We start from the raw sequence: 17,222 nt of genomic DNA, 5'->3' as shown, positions 1-17,222 counted from the left end.
TCAGACAGTGCAAGTGGGGCAACCACGACTGTGCTGGTCTCTGAAGTGGGTATTTGGGAAAGAGTGTCTGGGACATCAGAAACGACAACAGATTCCATGAAAAGGGGTCTATGCTCAGAAGCAGGGGTCTCAGTTCTCTGAGTGACAGACGGGGTGAGCGAAATACCTAGGAGTAGGGATTTGCGAACAGGTTTAGAGAAACAAACGGCTCCAGAATACTTTTTACTGGAGCCAGTATTATTGCCGAAAGTTCAGGGGGCATAGCCCCGAGAATTTTAGCCGAGTCAGAGGACATAAGGGGTTGATCCTCTGAGGCTAAGGAGGTGTCCCTGACTGACGAACTAAAGGGATCTACCAAGGAAGGTTCATAGGGCTGACCTGCAGGGGTTAACATAGGAAAAACCTCAAGGGTAAAATTACTCTGTACCTGAGAATCAGAGAAATAGAAGCTAGTCTCCGAGAGTGGGGTCATAGGGGGTTCTGCCTCTTGCCCTAGGGACCTATCATAAGACTGCGGAATACTAGGGTTAGCAGTAGGAACCTCACAGAGCAGACTAGCAGGGGTTAATACAGAAAAAACCTCGGAAACAGAGCTTAGCATTTTTGGGTTAGAAAAAGAAGGCAAACAGGATTCATTCTCTGGTGCTAGGAAAGACACACTGACCTGGGGACTGCAGGGATTTACAGTGGGGGACTCATAGGCCTGACTAGCAGGGGTTAAGACCGAAATAACCTCAGGGTTAGGGAGCGTGGCAGCTTCTTCCTTAGCGGGCAGCGACAGAGAAATGGTTTGACCATTCTTAGGAGAGAGAGGTACCCCCACAGGTTTAGCAACAGGACTGGCAGCATAGAGATTCTGCCAAGCAGCAGCGTATCTGGCAAGGAGGGGATCCTGTTCTATTATGTGAATATCTAGTGTTGAGGAAAGTACATGGAGTGTATCTTGAGACTGAGCCAACATGAGGAGGGCGCCCTGGTGTACTAGATGAATGTCCAGTGAAGAGGCCAGGAGATAGAGTGCCTCTTGGGCGTCGGCCAGTTCCATAGGGTACACGTTATCCCAGGTTATAGGGGAATCAGGAGAGCGAATACAAGCGGCCAGAGACTGTTTTAAGTTCAGGATACAGTAAGCTTTAATAAAGAGATCACAACGGCATTGTCTTTGCAAAGGGGCTAAACCTTCATAGGTAAACCTACTTGCCTGGACACCTATGCTATATTGCAACAATACCACAGAGACATTTGTAGCACCTACAGGGATTCATTTCCCATTCCTGCTATACCTGATTATAGGTTGCTCATGTTCTTGGAGGATTGATTTATTAATTCAATTGGATATTAATATTTTTTGTTAAAAAGGGCTGGGATTTGGCTTATTATTTTTTAATTTTTCTAGTGTTTGGTATTGCACTATTTTTTTCAATATCTTCAATTAACCCCTAATAAGCGACTACTATTGAATATACATTTATACTATTGCTGGATACAATGGAGGATTCCACAGTGGATGATGTTGTGGAAGTGATGACCAAGAGTTTTTCTTATAACTGTTTTGACAATATTAAACGTACCAGAAGGGCAGAGATTGCTTTTGATGACAGCGGAGAACTTTTATGTGATGAACCATCTGATCTAGGGACACATTTTGCTAGATTAGAAAGGTTATTAACCCTTCGTTTAAGACTGTGGTGGGATATTACATCCCTTGAAAATTATGTCCGTACTAAACGTATACCAAGAGGCCTTCGCATCAAAAAGGCGCCCTCCTTTGGCTTCAATAATGCTGATTTTGAAAATGTTTGGATACAGACTCTCAATGAGTGTTCATTTAAACTCATTCATTTAATAATTAAACAAAAAACAAAAGAAATAGCTTTATTAGTTAAAGACATAGAAACATTGCAGATGAAATTGAAAGCCTTTGAGGAGATGGATAACTTTGAGAGAAATGACCAGATCTTGTCAAAAAACCTAGAATGTATGGAAAAAGAATTGATCATTAAGAAGCAGGTCAAATTTGAACGTGACAAGCAGGACTATGTCAAGAATCAAATTTATGTGTGGCAGAGGAAATCCTATACTATTAACAACAGAGGTAGATCTGGAAAGTCTCCTTTTGTCCCCAGGGATCCAGAGAAATCTTCAAGAAATCCCAATAAATCCATTCTTAAAAGCAGAGCAGCGGAAATATCCAGCTTTGAATCAGATGCATCGGAGGGAGAAGGCAGGAACACATCAGTGGCCTTTGATGACAACATAGAATCATGGAGATCCAGTAGCAGATCACGAGAGGTTTCTAATTATCCATCTACATCTAACTCGACAGGACAAACTAGCTACTGGCTTCCAATGCAGAAAGATCAGGAGGCAAAAAACGGCTCTGGAAGAGGACGAGGAGGTCGAGGAAGAAACGGGGATATGCGTGGAGCTATGAAAAGAAAGAAATACTTTTAAAATCTGATAGTAACAATGTTATTAATATTTCAGACAAAACGCTTACCCCTGGACAGTTATCTCTCCTCAACAAAGGATTGAATTTCGCACCACTTAACAATTTCAGACTTTTCAATGCTATGATTGATTTGCAATGTTTCATACGCAAGCTATGCCTTAAAAAATTCTTCACCTCTAGAAGTGACGTGGTTGAGGTCTCCTCGGTCTCCCAGCCCCCTTTTGGGACTGGGGGAGTCTTGGACCCTGACCCACGCCACTCATTAACATCATTTAAAGAATTATGTGCCATATCGGATATGGAAGGGCTACTTTTGGAACAAGAGGATTTGGGTTCTAATGATGAGTCTGTACCAAAAAATTTCTTTGTTCAACGACACAATTCAAGAAAAAATCCACTTTTATTCCTTATACATCGAAGGGGCCATTTATTGCCATATTCGAGAGATTAGTTGAGGAAGATCTCAAAAAACTAGCAGAGGACTGTGCACGCAACCCGAAAGCACCCCATAGTAACTTATCAAGAGATGAGAAAATTGAATTATTTAATCTTCAGCAAGACCACACGATTGTTATCAAAAATGCTGACAAAGGGGGAGCAGTTGTAGTACAGTCCTCTGCTGCTTACAAACAGGAAGCTCTCAGACAATTAGGAGATGTTTGCACCTACAAAAAGCTAATGGGGGACCCCACAGCTGTGTTCAACAAAGAACTATTATCACTTCTTGATACGGGCAAATTGTTGTGTGTCCTTGATGATAAGGAATTGGGCTTCCTGTATTGTCAATGCCCAATAGTGCCCATCTTTCACCATCTCCCAAAGATCCATAAGTCACTGACCTGCCCTCCAGGCAGGCAAATAGTGGCGAGCATTGGATCTTTGGGAGATGGTGTATCACGTTATGTGGATGGGTTTCTACAACCCATTGTTCAATCCCTACCTTCTTTCCTTAAAGACTCAAATCATTTGTTAACTGATTTACAAAATGTTAAATGGGAATCAACTTATTGTTGGGCGACCATGGACGTTGTGTCCTTGTACAGTAACATTATACACAATCAAGGTTTATTGGCCATACAACATTTTCTCCACTTATCTGATTTACCCACTACACTTTGCACCTTTTTGATTGATGCTATCACATTTTTATTGACACACAATTATTTTAATTTTGATTCACATTTTTATCTACAACTTAAGGGCACGGCTATGGGGACCTCATTTGCACCCTCATATGCCAATTTGTTTATGGGACTTTGGGAATCCACTTTTATTTATGGTGTATCTAATTGCTTTAGGAAACACATTAGATATTACAAGCGTTATATAGATGATTTACTATTTATTTGGGATGGTGATTTTCTTTCCTTTGAATCTTTTTTTAACACTCTAAACACGAACGAGTATAATTTAACCTTCACATATGATTTTCATATCCAAAAAATGTGCTATTTGGACCTAATGTTGTATGTTGATACCAACAAAAGTATACAAACAGACATGTACAGGAAGCCCAATTCTCGCAATGCATTCCTTATGGCCAACAGTGACCATTCGAGACCATTGAAGAAGGGCATTTTGAAAGGTCAATTTTTGCGGTTAAGGAGACTGTGTTCGACAGAAGAGTCTTTCGAGAACCAGTCTATAGACCTATTTAACAGATTCGTACAAAGGGGTTATCAACATTCACATATTCAGGAAGCATTGGATATAGTAAAAAACACTAGTAGGACAGACCTTCTCTCTATTCAAGCTAACAAAATAACACGCAGGAATAATAACAAAAAAGTGGATTGTTTTCAGAATAAAGATCAATTAGGGCCATTTTATATAACCCAACAATCTAGGCAAGCAGATTCAATTAGACGGATCGTCAGCAAGCATTGGGATATGCTAAAATTAGATAAAGATTTGAAGCCGATAGTAAGTGAGGGACCGAGATTTGTGTTCAAAAAGGCAAGATCTTTGTCTAGTTTTCTTTCCCCCAGTATGTTTAAATCTCAACACCAATCATCAATTACTAATATCCCTAGGGGTTTCCACAAATGTGGTCATTGTGTGATTTGCCAGTATGCGATTCCTATTTCCGGCATCACTATATTGAAACCAAATAGGAATGTAAAGATAACATCATTCATTAATTGCAATACCAGTTATACAGTGTACATCATTCATTGCGGTTGTGGAAAAAATTATATAGGCCGAACCATTAGGTCTTTAAAATTAAGAATAATGGAACATGTGAGGGCTATTAAGAAATCCCATATTATCATCCCTTGGCAAGACATTTTGTTCATTGCCCACAGAGCGGTATCCAGGGCTTCTCTTTTTCGGCTGTTGAGCATGTTCCCATGCCCCAACGGGGGGGTGATAGACTGAACACGCTCAACAGACGAGAGATGTTCTGGATATTCAGTATGAATACGCTTTTTCCATCTGGAATAAACCAAGATTGGGAATTAGTTCATTTTCTTTAAATATTAATATTATTATTATATAGTATTTTATTAGTATTATGACTTATCTAATTAAACTTTATATTTCTTTTGTTAGGATTTTTTAGGTGTTTATATATTTTTGTATACTTGATTCTGCTATGACATATAGGGATGGATTCAATTACTTGATGATTTATTATGATCACTTTATATAGATATTTAGCAATATGTAGTAAATATATTTAGGTCATTGTTTATATATAGGTTTAGATTTATTTATTAATATTTGGATTAAATAATTTTGCTTAGGTCAATCATATATATGTATATGTACATGAGTATAGTTGTTCTCACTAAGGACATACTGGTATCTTTCTAGATCTATTCTAAATCATGTCATTATATTATTTATCTATTGTTCACTACTAGGGGTTAATATAAGTGTGTTTTTTATATTTTTATATACTATAATATCATTACTGTTTTGTTTATTTTATTATTTAGTTTAATCATGTACAGTGTTAGATCTGTTTTTAACTCTTTTTCTTTCTTCTTGTTTCATGTTTTTGTTCAAATAATTTTATCAATACATTGTTTTGTTTTGATTTATTAGGTTGATAAAGTTTCCTTGCTTTGAAGTCACCATTCTGCAGAGCGTACCTTTCTGTCCATTCAGGGCCTCCGTAGTTTTCTAGTTCCGATCGCCATCTTGGATTTAGATAGGAGACCGAGTGGGGAGGAGAGATGCTCTGCAGAAGGAGTCTCAGTTAAGTGGCGATTTAGGATGTTTGTTTTTAATTAGTTTGTTCTTGCAGGAGCTGGGTGGGCTGTCCATACTTCAATGGGCACCCGTAATTACACCCGACCATGTGATCGGGCGGGCCCGTTTTGGCGCGAACAGACTGCACAGCTCAGGCATATATAAAGGAGACATTGCACACACACAGGTCACTCTTTGATAAAGCGCTTCTACAGCGCGAAACGCGTCAGAGTTACCCTCTGTTTTTGTAGCCCGGTCTACCAATGCCATAAATTAAAGCATTTTTTAATTTTCAAGCAGCCTCCAGCCCTTTCATTTTTTCTGCAGTGCTCCACCACTTTCTTCTCTACTTCATAGGTAAACATTTCATCAATCAGGGGTAGTACTTCACATAAATACTGGCCTTCAGAGTGGGACTGGTACGCAGGCCGGGACATAACTTCAGTTGGTAAATTGCCATCCCTCGCCACGGCGCGGTCCGGTTTTAATGGGCCGAGCATACTGTTACGCCGATGCTCGCCACAAACCGGGACCGGACCGCGGGGCTGAGGTGGGGTTATATAATCACCGACCTTAGTCCACGCAGACTGATCCGGAGTGCGCAGTTCGTAGTCGTACATCGCAGGGTCAGGATTGGAGAAGGCAGCATCGTCGTTAATGAAGCAGGAGTTCGGCAACAGGAAGTCAGGAGTACCCCGCTTCAGCTTAGAAGCGTGAGCGCGGGGGTGGCTTCTGCGCGAGGAGCGGCCTCGGCCCATGACGCCGATCTCAGCAGGAGGAGACAGCAGGCTGGCCGAAGTTCACCGCAGGGCAGCGTCGGGAAGAACCAACGCTTCAGCGCAGAAGTCCAAGGCAGGCCACTGCAAGGGAATAGATCCAAAGCAGGGGTGTGCAGCGCACAGCAGTAATGAGGAGGAGCAGGTCTTGCAGTAAAATGGTCCTTTATTAATAATTCATGGTGTGGGACAACAGCAAACCTTCAACGCGTTTCGTTCAAAGGAACTTTATCAAGAAGTGCTGTGCATATTAAAAACAACAATTTAAATACAGCTGACTGCCTGATTTTCGTGCCAAACCGTGACGTCATAATTGCGTTTTAACCAATAAAAATCGTGGTCCTCGCGCATGCGCGCGGCGCCAAACTCTATGGTAAACTCTATGGTTATACTGATCCTCGCGCATGCGCCGATCTCAGCAGGAGGAGACAGCAGGCTGGCCGAAGTTCACCGCAGGGCAGCGTCGGGAAGAACCAACGCTTCAGCGCAGAAGTCCAAGGCAGGCCACTGCAAGGGAATAGCAGCAGGCTGCAGGAAAGGAAGGGAAGCCACTGCTAGGAGGGAATGCAGCAGATACCAGTGCTGGCAACAACGCTTCAGCACAGATGTCCAGGGCAGGCCACTGCAAGGAGATAGCAGCAGGCCAGTGCTGGCATCAATGCTTCAGCACAGACGTCCAGGACCAGGCCTCTGGATACTCAGGAACTTGGAAGGTAAGAACGCTAGGAGAGAGGCCTGGGGTGGTTTGTGGCAGAGACAGTAACATAGAGGTAGGAATAGTTATGCTCGGCGCTGGTTCAGTGCCAACGCCTAGAATATAAAGGGCGGAGATCCAATCACAGGAGGAGGGTGTGTGAGAATTCCTCCAATGAAAGAGCACAGGGCAGAAGCTGCAATGAGAGGCAGCACCTGTGCCATAGATTGCCAGAGGAAGCTTGCAACTGCACAGGTCTGCAAGGCTATAGTCAAAGCCAGTAGTGGATTCCTTACATGCACCAGCTGCAGGCCATTGCAGCTCTGTTTAGGAAAATCTCATGTAAATTGCATTGTCCAGACACTAAGTAATAAACCAGGATAGGGAGATCCTCTGAGGGAATCAAGTGCTTAATCCTGGCTATGTTCTTTAAGTAAAAAATGAGGATTTGATCACGGCTGACACCTGATGTTTAAATGTCAATTCACAATCAAGTAACACCAAAAAGTGATATTGAGCGGCACTTTCACAAAGCATACAAGTGATTAATAAAGGATAAAAATCATCCAGTGAACTGTGAACAAGTGAATAATTAAATAAATAATTAAATAAACATACAGTGTATATTTGGGCGAATATTGCTAAAAAAACCTCTGGTGAGGACTTGTTTCCAACAGTCCTCTTCTTCAGTCAACTCTCCACAAATTCCAGAAGGGGCAGAATAACCCAAAATAAAGAAAATATACATAGTGTGCACTGTTGTGACAAGTGGATTATTTGTGGGATCTTGGCACCCACAGATTTTCTACTTTGAAGAAGTATATTGGTATAGAGCCACTCTCCAACTGTGGCTTATCAGCTTCTTTTCATGAAGATCAAGGCAGAATATATCTCAGGGTGAAGCAGATAAAGGATACATAGTGCAGATCAATTTTGACAAAGGTGTATTAAAAGTATGTACTTCATGTACTCACACTCTTTACATTCATATTTGGCATGGTAAGTAAGGGTTGGTGTCACTTGGACAAATGTTTTGCTGCTTCCAAGAGTCTTGATGTTTTGTCCCAGTGTGTCTAGGAGGAAAACAGCTGGTAACCCTCGTGTCCTCCTCGCGGGCTCCCCCGGCATCTGACGTCACCTCCGGTTTTGACTCGCGGTGTGATACAGAGACATTTGTGAAGTAAGAGGATGCAGGACGGATTGTGTTGTGTCCAGAGTTATCTTCCCTCAATAGTGCTAAGCCGGGAGTGACGCATATAATCCTAAGAATATTATATTGTTGGTATTAATAAAAAATGTATCTACAGTATTTTTACCCGAGAGAATTGTTTCTGTGGAACAGGAATCAGAAACTGTCTTTGAAGTACATACTGCATCTGGATACACATTAATTGAGATGCAAGAAGTGAGGAAATTGACAAACAAAAGGTTTATTTACTTCACACCCTGATAAACCTTCTTTTGTTTATTATCAGACTTGTTTTTCCTGAATTAGCATTTAGACCCCAGGGGAAACAAATACACGTTCCCCACAGAGATCAAACTATGGGAACTTTGACTGGTCCACCATTTATTCCCATCATATGATAGATAAGGTATTACTCGGAATTCCCATCAACTTCAAAGAGAAACACACATAACTTAGTTGGAGCATATTTCCTCAACCAATCAGAAACCTCAAACCTCCTGTTGGCCAATGGCTTTAGAAACACATTTAAAACCCACAGACGGGGCTTCAGTTAGTTAGAGGAAAAGGGAGAGAAGAGTTTTGGAGTGAGAGTGAGAAAGGCCTATTGGAATTACAATAGACATAATTTAAGGTAATTATGATCATAATTCTTGTGCACTTGTAAATCTGTATATATATCAATGTATGTTTAGATAGGATGAACTGTATTGTATTGTTTTTTTAGGTCTGTAATAAGTACAAACCTTATAAGGAAGTATAATTAGTACAACTGTGTAATTGTTATATTTTGTTGCTGTTCTAATAAATTACTGTTTATTTGATTGAAGCCTCTCTATCATGTCAATAACTCTCATAAACCAGGGTGTGTATGTGTTTCCTATTGGAACACATATCTACACATTTATGTCCATAAGTAATAAAGTTCTGCCTGTATTATTATATTTATTCTTATAAGCCAGAAAAACTCATATGGATGGATACGTTATAATTACATCTATATTTCCATTTCTGGATAGGGCTAGAGATTATCAGTAACAGTATAAACAATATAGATTGATAATATAACTTTGTATCAAACAAATATATAGGTGTCCTCGGGTGGTCCTCGTGGGTGTCTGGGGGTCCTCGGGTGGTCCTCGTGGGTGTCTGGGGGTCCTCGGGTGATTCCCGTGAGTGTCCGGGGGCCTCCAGGTCACTGTGGGTATCCAGGGGCCCCCTGGGGGTCCTCAGGTGGTCCCCGTGGGTGTTTATGGGAGCTTGGGTGGTTCCCACGGGTGTCTGGGGGTCCCCGCTGGCCTGCGGTATCAATCCTGTGCATAAAAAAAAAAAATAAAAAATCAATATATTCAAATAAATACTCCCCAGACTCCCCATACATACAGTACAGTAATGGGCAAAATTACTATTATTCAGATATGGATAATAATGCATTTGCCCATTTAAAATAAAACATAAAACAGCAGCAAATTAAACTGGCACTTACCCCTGCCAGGATGAAGGCTGTCCTCATCCTTATCACCGTCCTTGTCCTCCGTGGGCATCAACAGCAGCAGCACAATAAAAAAAATACAATCTAATGGCCCCTAACCCCTTAAATCACCTTAGTGGTTAGCTATCGCTATAGTAATTACAGGATTAACCCACCCTACACTGCTGACCACCCACCTTCCCGGGAACACCACCCCTGCTACCCATTGATTGGCACAGTGTTAAAGCATGCCCAAATAATATGGGCATGCTTTAAACACAATAGCAATAAATAGGAAAGCTAAAAAAAAAAAAAAAAAAAAAAAAAAAAAGAGGCCCAAAATAAAACACAGTATTACATAGAAAATAAAAACCCATTACAAATACCCAAAAAACAATTGATTGCCATCATGCCAGGCAATATACAACCTGACAATCACCAAAACAAGCTTCAAATAAAAAAACAAATTCAATTTTAATCTTAATGCCAAAAAAAAAAACAATTGATTGATACACCCCTTCAGTGGTATAGAACTGTAACACCCGGGGAGTCACGTCGCCATCGGTGTGCTCCCCACTCACCGGCACCACCACGGGTCCTGCCCCTCCGCTTCTGCCAGCCTCTCTCCATGCCACCCGACCGCCGCGCTAAGGCACGCGCACGCACGCAAGCGCCAACCAAATAGTGCTGGTCCATTGCTCACACCCGGCCACACGCACGGGAGCACACTCCAGCCTGCTAAACCCTGTCTCCTAGCCCTCATTTCCACCTGCAATCTACCTATCGCAGTCCCGGCCAGCCACACACCTCCGCGCTGCAGTTCCACGATTGGATGCCTTCTCCTACTTATGCTCAGCTGTGCCACTGGCACTTTGGCTGAGCATAGAACCTGTTGCTGTTCTCATCACTCTCTGCCTCCCTAGTCCTGTCTTGTCTTTCAGACCTGACTCTGTGTACCGAACTGGCTTCATCCTCGACTACTCCGACCCTCTGGCACCTGACCTTGGCTTACGGCATTGACTACTCCGCTCCCGACCTTGGCTAACAGTACCTCCTACTACCCGTATCTCTCCTGCCCCGGCCCAGATATCCAGACTAATCTACACTCAAGACGTGCCCTCGTTGCTGTGGGTGGCGTAATATCCATTCCCACATCAGCACCGTGGTCCCGCCTAGTTTGTGGTGAGCCCAGCGTGACAAGAATATATTCCACCTCCCGTTAGAGGTGGTGATAGGATTAATCTCCTGGACCAGCGGGAGATATACTGGATTTATATGTTGCGCACTCGAATCACCTCAGGTCTAAACACAGGTTGGGACTTGAGTGATTTTTTGTAGAATCTTTCATAGAGTTGTTCATTCCTATTTTTGGTGTTAGGGTAGATTCATTTTGGACATTCATCATTCTAGGTCTTTGCCCATAAATTATAATTAAGAGATTTACTGTCCATATATATTTGGATATGTGTCCATATATAGCTTTCATTACATTTAAGTCAGTGCCTGTTCACCCTTCTCTCTCACCCCCTCCCCCTCACGTTTTTTTAATTTCCCCTTTTTTCTATCCTTTTCTTTCTTTTTCTTGTTTTTGTCTTCTCCTTTTTCTCTTTCCTTTTTCTCCTTTTCCTTTTCCCTTCTTCCTTTTCTCTCCCCACTTTTCTCTTCACCCTCCACCCCACTACCCCCCTCTTCCCCTGGCCCCCTCCCCCATCATCATTGCTGTCTGGGTTGTTGGGTGTGCTTTATAATATCTGTGTATTGCATGGAGGCACATGAGGTTGGGGGGGGGGGGGTTAGGTTGTTTCTCCACATGTCTTGCTCTTTCCTGCTTCTGTGCACCTATAATTGCATAGAGACATGTCATCCTCTACAAAAGAAGGTTAATTTTTACTTCCATTGTGTCCACCCTCTGCTTCAGATGTGGTGGCAGGGCCTGATATATGGCAGAACTGGCTATAGGTGTGCTTTGTCCCGGGCTATCATAATTATACATTACAATTCATTTCACAGTGCCCTGCTGCATCTGACCAAGTCATCAGTTACAGCTAGACAGGAACTCTGTACTTTGTGGGGGAATGTGCAAGGTCTGAGATGGGCTGGGTCTGGAGTCGAGTGAGCTGGGACCGAGTTGGGCTGGGTCTGGAGTTGTCTGAGCAGTATTCAGAGTGAGGTGAGCAGGATCCAAATTGAACTGAGCTGGGTTTGGGGTGAGGTGAGCAAAGTCTGAAGTAGGATGCACTGGGCTTTAGGTGAGATGAGCTGGGTGAAATGGTGACTGGGGTACATACTCAGCTTTTCTGGTTTTGGCCATTTTCTTCTTTTTCCGCATGAGTCCTGGAGTCTTCCCTTTTGTAGTTTTTGGTGCTGCCTTTTCCCCCCACACTTTAGGTTTTTCACGTGTAGGTTTTGGGGTTGCAGGTAATCTTGTATCAGCAGGTATCAGCACATGTGTTCTGATCAAGGTCAGGGCGCATGGCAATTCAATTTCTATGTGAATTTATGTGCAGTACCACTGATGTCACCGGGGAAATATTCAGCACAAGGTGTTGATGTGGGCGGGGCTGAGTTGGTGATTGGTTGTCTACAATTGCAAGGTGTCAAAAGGTAGGAGTATACCTGTAGCATTACCTGTATAATAAAACAAAGATGCAATACACAGTCATTAGTAATTCAGTACATTCTGAATAGCAGCCATGACCCAAGAAATGTACAAAGAAAGTAGCATTAGAATAATGCACATTTACAAGAAGGGATTCACAACAAGAGAAATCTGATGGTGTTTATGTCAAGGGCGCATCCCGGTGATACTATGCTGGGTTTGGTATCATGCTCTTTGGCAGAGAACTGCTCATAAGATGGTCCGCAGGGTTATTACTGAGTAAGTACAGTACTGTATACACTTTTGCCAGCCACACAGTATGCCTATGCATCTGTACTCTTTTTTCAACGTCCTAATTTTGTATTTCACAGTGAAATTATTTGGTTGGTGGAGAAGTTCAGTCTTAAAAATTATGAGCGATCTGCTACAGAGGTTCGGGATATTGTGCAGAGGAAACTGGCAAACAAAGATGAGCTAGAGAAAGGGATCCTGAAGTACTGGAATGAGTCTCTAACTGTGGAAAACTGCTATATTTACATTAATCATAGAAATACGATAGCAGCTGGCTTCATTGATAATTTTAGCTCTAACCGGCCAGAGTCAGAACCTTAGTCCTCTGTGTGCCCCTACAGGTCGGTGAGGAGTATAGTGGGAGGGAATCATAACAGGGAGAAATGTATCAATAGACCAGTCTCCAACATGTGCATGTAAAAAACTGCTATTTAAAGAGGGGGGGGGGGGGGAGTGAGCTTCAACCCAAGGGGGAGGGTTCACTAACCTCCAATCAACTGTTACCAGTTCACAATTTACAAATATACACAATCCTGTCAAGCTCTAACCCCAACACCCATCACATTTATATTTGTGCCAAAAGGAGTGTTATTGGGTGAGACCAAATGTATACAATAAAAGACAAAAAATCCCAATGCTACATCCAATATACATTGGATTGTGTTAGGACCTGAAAGGGGCCATGTGTTGGTGGAGCTGCAGGCTTATAATGCTTGAGCTAAACAGAGTGGCTTTATAATAGTACATAACTGTAAAGAAACATGTTATGAAGATACTCCTTCACACAACATTAAATAATGCACATTCAATTAACATATGTTATGTGTAACCTATTATCGGTCCATCATCACAAGCAACTGGGCATGAAAGCACACAACTTATGTGAGCTTCAAGAGGTAAAGGCAAAAACATGAATGTGTCAATTTGTGACTTAATATACTTCTCACTTATGATATACTGTATCTTTTCCATGCATTGGATGTGAAACAGTGCAATCCAAGACTAATGGCAATTGCATATTTGAAAACATTACCAGGAATGCTTTGATTTATAACATTCATGTTACTCTTAAAAATACAGGTCACGTAAATGTTATCCCAAAAACAAGCACATTAATTGAAGTTAACAGCATTTGGGAGCTATTTGGGTACAGTAGCTAAATGATTGCCTGATACATTACAAATGTTGTTTTAATTTTCCTAATTTGGACTGTCAATGTCATGTAATACTACTCTTGTCACGCATCATACTAAACACATTCTCATGAACTAATTATTAATATACTTCAACAATGATCAGCATACCTTTTTATAGCAAAGTATCAATAATCGTATATTAATTAGCAAAGCTGATGTTGTCTTGTTATATTATTGTAACTATTCATTGCTGGCTTAATGCACCCTAACTCATACCACATAGCTTACCCTTTTCAGAGGCTGCAGAGGATGTCACATGGGAAGAAGATTCCGAAGTGGTATATACACTAATGCTAGCGTAGACAGCACAAGAGCTCCCAGCTCCAGAAACAGTGGCTCCTTTTCAACAGCCATGTGAAGCTCCACATGCAGCCGTGATGAGCATTCCACAGGAGACTAAAGCAGCTCAACCTAGCGCAAGTTACGCTTCGGATGCTCTTCTTCACCCCGATGTAGCACAGGTGAATAGGTGCTTTCACAAACATTACTACATTGCTTACCCTCTTCAGCGGCTGCAGAGGATGTGACATGGGAAGAAGATTCTGAAGCGATATAAACACTCGTAGTAGAGGCCACATCACAACACCTCCTATTTCTAGAAACAGGGACTCTTCTTGAACAGCCAAGTGAAGCTCCAGGGGCAGCTGTGATGAGCATTCCCCAGGAAACCATGTAGCTCCACATAGCGCAAGTTACATATCGGAAGCAACTGCTCTGCTTCACTAGGATGTAGCACAGGTGAATAGGAGCTTTAGGCTGCGGTCCCAGTCAGCACTGTAGCACGCAGGCCTGGCGAGGGGGGGCCGCGCATGCACAGCGCTTGACCGTGATCTGAGGTCTGTGGGGAGAGGGAGAGATTGCGACGGGAGGGGACATGGTGGGGTTTTTGCGGGGGTGTGGCCATGACCTCACATGGCTGGTTCACCTTCATTGCATGAACTGTTGGTGGGGGCATGGCCACGCCTCCATCGCAAACAGTAAACTCCATTTCAGTGTCTCTGGAAAATCTTGAAGTACGGCGCGGCTGCACTTCAGCGCGAAGGTGCGTACTGGACCCAGCCCCATTGAGGGGCGCTGCTTGTACGCACAGCACATGTAGAAGGCACTGGTACCGCAGGTTTAGGACTCACAGCACAGTGCAAAAAAAAAAAAAAAAGATATGCTTTGGATTAAAACCCGATGAGGCTGCTAATTAAAATACAAAAAAACGACTCCAGGCCAATAAGGCAAATAACGCCATACTTGGAAAAAAAAAATGCCTGTCACATAACTGTTTGGGAACCAATATGATGAAGATATCCTCACAAATCAAAAATAGCAAAGACTTTGGGCCTCATTCAGAAAGCCTCGATAAGGCCCTTATCGAGCACTTATCGACCAAAATGGCTACTCGTATTCAAGAAAAAAGGGGGGATGGGGGAGCACCGGTGGAAGGCTGGTATAAAACCTAAATTGGTTGTGTAATGCTCTATAACAATATGAAGGGTTTTGTGGGTGTAAAATAATTTTTAACACTCACACGGCCTTGTGCGAATGCTGTCGCATCAAGGTATCTTTTGGACTCCCTTTTCTTTCTTCTTTTTTCTTCCTTCTTTCGTCTCCTTTCTGTCTTCTGGATTCTTTCGCCGCCTTGCATCTGTATTCTTCTTCTCCTACTTCTTTGATGTTTATCTCACCCTCGGAATAAATATATACACAAAATATGTGAGCAAACTGTGATTGTATCAGGAAGGTATCAGGATATATAGTAAGAATATAAATAAAACACTCACACGGGCATGTGTGCGTGCGCTCTAAGGGATGGTATCTTGGTCTTTCAGGGGCAGTCCCACTTCTTAAAGTAAAGTTAAGCTTTTGGTTGAAGTAGTGACTTTGGTGAAATCCCTCTGGCTAACAGCTCGTATTCAGTAAGCCTCGATAAGTGCTCGATAACGGCCTGTATCGACGCAAAATTTTATCACCAAAAGAAAATCGCCAATTGAGCGGCGATCAGCCGCTTATCGAATATTTTCAGAAGGATCATAAACTCGTGCGATTCAGATACTCGCGAGTCAGCTGTCGCAGCCTATCGCAGCCCTAAAAGGCGATCTTCTCCCCAAATCCAATTCACCACAAAATTTAGGTAGATTGGTGGGGAGATGCCTCGATGAGCTGCGATGTGTCGGGACAGAAAAAATCAGGCCCTTTTCCTGCCTCGGATTGATGCCGGGGGTCTCTGGAGCTGATAGCCATTAATAGCAGCTCCGGAGCCCCACCGGCATGCATCCGATGCAGGAAAAATGCATTTACAGCAACTTCATTACCTTAGTGGCTAACCACTAAGGCAATGAAGGGGTTAAACACCCGTGCCAGGCTTACTGTGGCCAGCGAGGGTGGGTGAAGGGGAATTTGGCCCTTAGTGGCTGTTTAGGGAATGATGCCAGCCAATCAGAATGGCTGTGCTTATTTTGCCTTTAAGATGACGTCACTAAATCCAAGATGGCCGGTGTCACAAAGTATTTCAGCCAATCAGAGTGTGGAATTGGTTCCCACAATCTGATTGGCTGAAATACCATGTGACGCCGGCTTTGTGATGTCATGTTAAAGGCAAATGAAGCACAGCCATTCTGATTGGCTGGCACCATTCCCTTTTAGTGACGTCATGTCAAAAAAAAAAAAAATTAAAGTCGGAACATGGTTTTAACAGCCTATTAGGTGGCTTTTAACCATTTGGAGGCTAAATGTGATGTCACAAGCCCTATTTAAGGCCGTGACGCCTCATTTGAGCCCAAGAAGACGACGAGACAACATCGGTTGGGATCTACCATGGGGCTTTTTGGATTACAACAAGAAGATAGAAGATTAAGAAGATCAAGAAATGGTTACAGATGAAGATAGAAGAAGGTAATTAAAGAAAGAAAAAAGAAGATTTCCGTACCTGATCCGGATCTTAATGGCGGATGGCATCGGATGCTGTTGGACGGCTTCAAGGTACGTGAGCTTCCTGATACCCCAGGAGTCGGAGGGCCACCGCTTATAATGGTAAGTAAAATATTGAATGTTTGTAAATGTCTCTTTTTACAGTTTTATTCATTGGATGTGTTTTTTGATTTTTTGGGAGAGGCACATTGACTGATAATATATTAATCGGTACCTCTTTAGGGTACAGATTAATACATTATTATGACAATATTTGGGGGGCATTTGTCGCTTGGTATTGGTGTTCCTTTTTTTCATTTCAGTTTATTATGTGGATGTGATTGTTTGTTTTTTTCCTGCTTAATGGTAATAAAATGTTTGCGATTGGTGTTCGTTTGTAGTTAATGTTGTATTATGTTAGCTAATGCGTTTTATGGTTATTTCAGATATTTTAGAATTTC

General features: G+C 42.4%; 1 long non-coding RNA gene across 1 annotated transcript; it reads right to left on the bottom strand.

Annotated features, from left to right (window-relative positions):
* Positions 1–1,905: 1,905 nt before the first annotated feature.
* LOC142492164 (uncharacterized) lies at positions 1,906–16,006 on the bottom strand. The gene is made up of 3 exons (XR_012800787.1): positions 15,383–16,006; positions 12,066–12,405; positions 1,906–2,428 (listed from the first exon to the last, which is right to left on the bottom strand). It is a non-coding gene; the product is annotated as an uncharacterized LOC142492164 (long non-coding RNA).
* Between the last annotated feature and the right edge of the window lie 1,216 nt (positions 16,007–17,222).

Source organism: Ascaphus truei, chromosome 4, assembly GCF_040206685.1.
Source record: "Ascaphus truei isolate aAscTru1 chromosome 4, aAscTru1.hap1, whole genome shotgun sequence".
NCBI classification, from domain to species: Eukaryota; Metazoa; Chordata; class Amphibia; order Anura; family Ascaphidae; genus Ascaphus; species Ascaphus truei.
The sequence above is the reverse complement of the archived record's forward strand: the minus strand, read 5'-3'. Positions and strand labels throughout refer to the sequence as shown.